We start from the raw sequence: 7145 nt of genomic DNA, 5'->3' as shown, positions 1-7145 counted from the left end.
TTTAGTTTATGTGAATCTTTTAATTTTGAAGAATATGTTCAATTAAACCTACAACCTGCTTACAAAAGAACTAGTAGGCGTACATTTAGAAGAGTAGCTATGACCAATTTTTTAGCAATGAAACAAAATTTAATTGAAACACTTTCTACTTTAAATGTAAAAATTTCATTAACTTCTGATATTTGGTCAGCATCTGTAGGTAGTAATTGTTTTATTGCCATTACTGCTCATTATATTGATAATGACTGGCAATTAAATAAACGTATTCTTGCTTTTCGTGCTTTTGATTTTCCACATTCTGGACAACAAATTTCAAATATAATTTATCAAACTGCATGTTCATATAATATTAATGATAAAATTATGTCTATTACTTTTGATAATGCATCTAATAATAATTCTGCTGTTGTATTATTAAAAGACTCATTGCATCCCATATTAGATGGAAATTTACTGCATATTAGATGTGCATGTCATATCTTAAATCTTTCTGTTCAAGCTGGCATGGGCATGATTCAAGATGTGATTTCAAAAATTAGAAATGCAGTTTCTTTTATTCATGCTTCTAGATCAAGACTTCAAGAATTTAAGAAATTATGCATAAATCATGGTAAACGTTTTAAAAAATTTAAACTTGATGTAATTACTCGTTGGAACTCCACATATAGCATGATACATGATGCATACCCATATAAAAATTTATTAAGTGCATATATTAATGATCGTGGATTAGGATTTACATTGACTGAAACTGATTGGAATAAAGGAAAAATTTTGGAAGATTTTTTGCTTAGTTTTTATAATGCTACCAATGTTCTTTCTGGTATTTATTACCCTACTTCATGTTCATTTTTACAACAAGCATATATAATTAGTAAAATTTGCAGAACATAGATATGATGATGTTTTAATGCCTATTATTCACCTAATGGAATCTAAATGGAATGAGTATTGGGACAGGATATGTCCTATGCATAACTTAGCTGCTGTATTTGATCCTAGAGTTAAATTAAATGGCGTGCTAATTTTACTTGATGCATACGCTGAAAATATGAATCAAGATGCTGAATCTGCTAAAGATGAGGTAAGACAACTTCTTTATGATATTTATGCTATATATGATGAAAAAATTCGTGGATCTAGAACACAAATACAAACCTCTATTCCTCCTTCTAGTAGTTCTCGTTCGTCATCTATTTTTTCATTCATTGCACAGAGAAGACACACACATGCTTCAAGTTCCTCTTCATCTTCTTCATCTTTAAGTAGTGAACTAGAATTTTATTTACGAAATGATCTTCAGTCTGCATATGATGAAAATCAAATAGAGAATCTAGATGTATTATCTTGGTGGAAGAGTGTTAGAAATCAATATCCTGTTATGTCTGCAATTGCACGCGATATTTTAGCTGTGCCGATGTCTACGGTAGCATCGGAATCCGCTTTTAGTGCAGGTCGGCGTGTTCTTGACGAAAAGAGAAGTAGGATGACGGGCGAAACGGTGGAGATGCTTCTCTGCTTCAAGGATTGGCTGGATGCTGAGGCAAGACTTCAAGATAAAGGTGGACATAATACAACATCCTCTGATGATGATGATACAAACACTACTGAAGACTGAAGACTGAAGACTGAAGACTGAAGACTGAAGACTGAAGACTGAATACTGATTCACTGAATCACTGATGATTAGTAAGATTTCTTAATTTTTTATAATTGTACATTTTTATTGTATTCTGGAGGTCAGACCAAGGTCCAAACCTCGGCCCTTTCTTAGTTTCTTATTGTATTCTAGAATCTAGAGGTCAGACCAAGGTCCAAACCTCCCTTCATGTACCATTTTGATTTAAATTAATAAACTGGTAGGGGTCTATGCCAAACCCCCCACCATTAAGGTGGCTTTATATTTATAAATCAAGATTTCTTAGTGTTCAATATTTATTAATTTATTAAAAAAATTTTATCGGGCCGAGCCGGGCCCAGGCCCGGACCGTGCCAGGCTCGCGTGCCAGCCCGGCCCAGGCCCTTATGGGCCGTGCCGTGCTGGCCCGCGGGCCGTGCCATGCTTGGCCCGCGGGCCTAGACCGGGCCGTGCCGGCCCAGGCCCGAAGCGGGCCGTGCCTGGCACGGCCCGCTGGCCAGGAACCTCTAGCCCAGCACGGCCCTATCAAAGGGGCCGTGCCAGGCACGGCCCGCTTCGTGCCGTGCCGTGCCGGGCCGTGGGCGGCCCAGCCCAGTGCCCATCTCTAGCGGAGGGAGAAGGTCGATTGGGTTTTGTTGTGGGAGGGATAAACTCCGACGACGCTTATAAGCGTCGTCGTATTTTTCCGTTAAGCCGGCGCTTATAAGCGTCGGTAGATGTTTTTTTGCCGACGCTTCTATAAGCGTCGTCGTATTTTCCGTTAAGCCGGCGCTTATAAGCGTCGGTAGATATTTTTTTGCCGACGCTTCCTAGAAGCGTCGGCGGTTACTGTGGGGAGAAAAAATTTAGCCGACGCTTTTATCTAGCGTCGGCAATATAGAGTCGGCAAAAACTATTTTTGTTGTAGTGATAGGAACACACACAGACATGCACACCCACACATGGCAATAGAAATTCTGACTGATGGCTTCTGGAGATACATGCAAGCTTGCTTGGTGGATTCCTCAAGATGGCATACTAATTGCCCTTTCCAGAGAGATGCATCCGTCCCCAGTTTAAACCTAGCATAAATAAATAAAGTGAGATTTATCAACTAGTTTGAGCAAAATTTTATTTCTGTACGTTTTTCATAATCTGTGACTCTTCTGACTGAGGAAGCGTGCCAGATCTAACAAATTTAGACACCACAACACCAAATAGCAAGCCAGATGTCATCTGCTATGCTCTGAAAATTACCAATTAAAAAGTTTCTCATGAATTTCAGTTGACTAAAATTTGCACAGTAGAAAATAGAAACTCCTTTGTACCTGTACACTGTGCAAAGACTGAATAATGGTGAAATGCAAAGAAACTGCCTTCATGTTACCATTAGAATAAAGAATAGATATATATACACATGTAAATACACATGCAAACATACATAAGTTCATATATGTGCAAATGCATTCATATATCCATGCATGCGTGCGTGCTTGCATACATGCATACATATCTGTGCATGTTAGTGGACGTGTGTGGACTAAGTTCCAACTACATGGTTCCCTCTAGTTTGAAGATCTCTTATGCATGCCATGGGTTTGTCAAGCTCATGTGCACATTCCAATCGACTCCAAGTAGTTAGTATATCGTTGTGTACATCCTTCTGATTAGAACAATGATTATTTTCCTCACATTTAAGATCTAAGAACCACTCATGTCCCGAGGATGAAATACAGTCTTTAGATTATCATACATGCTTATCTTTGTTTTAAAATCAGGGCTTCAGATGAAAAGATAAACAAATATGGTGGAATTGCGATCTGAAAAGGGGAGGACAAAAAAAATAAAAAATAAAAATGCTCAACTGGAAAGCGTGACTTAACACACAGGAAAAGAGAAGCTGAATAAAATACTAACCTTTCATGTGCCAACATAAACCTTGATTGAAGAGGGTTTCAGGAAAGAGTTTCTGATGTCCACCTGTCTCCTCTCTTGAATACATGCTTGATTAGGGGGATGTGTTGAACCTTCTGTCGCTCCTCCGTGTTCCCATTCCCTCCACGCATTCTCTCTATGAATTCCAGTGGCATCTCCATCAAGAACAAAACTTGGAGGCTTGTTAGATGTTCAACGCCCTGAGGTAGCAGCTTAACTCCTCCGCAGCGCAGCAGGCACAACTCAGACAGGCTTGGCAATGCCCCTTCCTCCATGCTTATTGAATCGAGCTGCTTCGAACCACCCAGCATTAGGAATTTGAGTTTAGGGAACCCTCCTGCATTGAAGCACAACTCCTGTCCGTCGTAGGCCATGTACATGCCTAGAACAGCCAAGTTGGGCAGTGCATGCAGGCAAGGTAGCGGGTCTTCTCTCAACCTAGACCAAGACAATCCCAAATGCCGAAGGCCTGACAGAGAACTGAACCAGCGAGGAAGCGCCCCACCTTCTAGCTGCCCTCGTAGATCGAGCTTCTCATAGAGGTATGATGGTGGCTTTAGAGCTTCCAGCTGCAGCGCTTCTCCTTCGTCGCTGGCTACAATGTCCAGGCTGACCAGGCGGCTCATCTTTGATATGGAGGAACACAGCTCCACTGAATGCATGCCTCTTACTCTGGTTATTCTCAGGGTTCTCAGTTGTGTCAAATTGCCCAGGTGCCGGACCATGTCTTCATCTGCTTCAACCGATTGCAGAGTCTGCAGGTTATTCAAATTCCATATCCCTTTTGGTGCTTTAACACCAGGATCACTAGCCAACTCGGCAAATACTGGATCACGAACACTCTCCACGAACAAATTCCGCAGATTCTTGAGTTGAGTTATCTCATGAGGCAGCTTCTCAATTTTAGTATCATAAAGATCTAAGGTTTGCAGGTTTCGCAGTCTTCCCAAGGATCTGGGAAGCTACTTCACCAAGGTTCTCCTTAAACCCAGGTAGCGCAAGTTGAATAAAATGGCCACATCGTCTGGAACCGTCTCAATGGGAACACCTTCTAGATCCAAAACCCTCAAAAGTCTAAAGCTAGTTGACCTTGAAATCCATGACTGCAAAGAGAAACTAGTCAGGTCAAACACTAAGAAAGAGCGAACATTGGACATACCTCTGTGTGGCTCCAAATCATTGATGCCCTTTTGAACTAATAAGCGGCGAGCTTCACCGATCGATTCAGCTTCTTCACCGTCGTAAACCTTGCAGAAGTATTCTTGTTCAGATGTTCTCCTAGTTAACTCTCTCACAGTACCATGCATTCTGCACAACTTCGGTCTACCAAAATAATTCCTTCTCACAACTTGAAGCATACATCGACGAATGAGCTCATTGAGGTTCTCCTCTGCTGCCTCTTCGTTTGATATTCCTTTCCTTTTCCGAACAAAACCTTCTGCAACCCACTACCGGATTAGTCTCTTCCTCTTTATGAGATAATCCTCTGGAAAGATGCTGCAATATAAAAAGCAGTTCTGTAGATGATAGGGTAGATCTCTGAAGCTGAGCTTCAATATATTTCCCACCCTTTCGGAGAACGGCATACTAGTCTCTTCCCAATCGAAGCCTTGACAGAATATCCTCCCCTCTTCCTTCTCTCGATATGACAGCGCGCTTCCTGCGGCCACAATAGCAAGAGGTAAGCCGTGACACCTCTGCCAGACTTGTCTTGCCCAGTACTCTAGATCTGGAGGACAACTTCTGTCCGCATATCTCCAGAATGCTTTGTTACAGAAGAGTCTCCATGAGTCATCCTCTTGCAATGGCTGTAGCTCGAGAACACGGCTTTCAACTGCTAGTTTAGCTACATCATTGTTCCGAGTTGTTATAACAATTCTACTTCTACATCTACTATCTACGAGCACTCGACTCAATTCACCAGACCAAACATTTATGTGCCACATATCATCTAGGACGATAAGATACCTCTTTTGTTGCAAATAACTACGAAGTATCTCCGCCAAACGGTTGCAGGGCATTGTGTCAATGTTGCCTGGAGGAACATCACGATTTTCCTGGAAGAGGTCTTCGATGAGTCTTCTCATTAGATCTTCGGCTGTATATTTCTGGGAGACACGTACCCATGCTCTGCAATCAAAATGTCGCCTGACTTCTTGGCTTTCGTAGACATCATTAACAAGAGTGGTCTTTCCCAGACCACCCATCCCCCATACTGAAACTATGGAGCGCAAAGGTTCCTCATCAGTCAGCCATCCTACTAGCTGTTTCTTGTATGCCTCAAAGCCCACAATCTCACCTTCATCAGGGAAATAAGGAGCCTCTTTAAGGTGTGGGTGTCTTCCAAGAGAATCATCTGTGGAAGTTAGACCCTCTGGGATGCTGTAACGGGCTTTCAGCTCTATGAGTTTTTGAAGTTTGTCCTCAGCTTCTTGTAACTTCTCTCGGATGCCATGCCAGGCCTTGATATGCTTGCAGTGTCTGAAAGTTCTATAAAGGGAACCGTAGAATCCACGCTGATGTTGCTCTCCCACCAGATAGGCATATTCATCGATGATATCTTCGAACTCGTAGACCAGGCCCCTTAGAATGTTCACCCATTCTTTCCATCGCTCGTCAACATCTTTCATTGTATCCACATATCTTATGTAGGCTTTCATGAGTCCAAACTCAGTATGAAACCATTTCATTTTTCGGTGAATTTCTTCCGATGGTAGAACTGCTTTGAGTAGTTTGGAACATACAGGTTTGACGGGTTTTTCGGCGATGTCAGACACTATCTTTTCCATCACAGCCATTACGAGAGCTTCCGCCATGTTTGAGCTAACTGATCTCAGGGAACTTGGGTGTGTAACTATGGGAACAAGAAGGAGGAGACGTCAGCTTAATCTGAAGCTAAAGGAGAATTCCTCTCCCTTCTTTTTCACTTTTGTCACATGGATATATGATGAAAGTATGCATCGGTTCTCAACTTTTTCGCAACATTTTCTTCTTTGAAGGAAGGTATGAGAATCAGCAAAGCAGAGAGAATGGGTCATACCTAGCTTCGATTATTGGAATTTACTGTTGACTTTGAGACAAAATAAGGAAAAGAACGTGGAAACTAGAAAAGGAACATTACGGACTGGAAGGATGAAACCCAAGAGTGTCATTGAGGATCTTGCTTTTGCTTCCGTCTTCTTCTTTGTTATGCAGATGCAAAGAAAAGGTGCATTACTCTTGCATTGAGAAAGAAAAAGAGGAATAGAATAGTAAAAGCAAAGAATAGACGGAAATATAATTACCACATAATCAAAACCCAAGCTAAGCTTTGTTATGATAGAAGTAACTCTACGAGTTATTCGTGCCTTCGAGTGATTTCTTATATGTACCTATAGGCCTGCATACCGACACATCTTTAAACAGTTCATTAGATGCAGGCCGAGGTGGAAATTTCAACACTTTGCTGGCCAGCCTATTTTCGCACGCAGAACTGCTGGAATTGCATTTCTTTGATCAGGCTACGTACTAAAATATTCACATTCTACCGATCGTGAATCTCATTTTCCCTGAATAAAGTTTCAAATTGCATTTCCAGTTCCATTCACTTATT

At 41.4% G+C, this 7145-nt stretch overlaps 1 pseudogene; it reads right to left on the bottom strand.

Moving 5' to 3' along the window:
- Positions 1-3203: 3203 nt before the first annotated feature.
- Positions 3204-6670, bottom strand: LOC103719382 (disease resistance protein RPM1-like; annotated as a pseudogene).
- Positions 6671-7145: the final 475 nt, after the last annotated feature.

Source organism: Phoenix dactylifera, chromosome 3 (assembly GCF_051530095.1).
Source record: "Phoenix dactylifera cultivar Ajwa chromosome 3, Ajwa_hap1_PhDact_Kaust_v1.1, whole genome shotgun sequence".
Taxonomy (NCBI): domain Eukaryota; kingdom Viridiplantae; phylum Streptophyta; class Magnoliopsida; order Arecales; family Arecaceae; genus Phoenix; species Phoenix dactylifera.
Note: the sequence above shows the minus strand (reverse complement) of the source record. Positions and strands in the feature narration are given on the sequence as shown.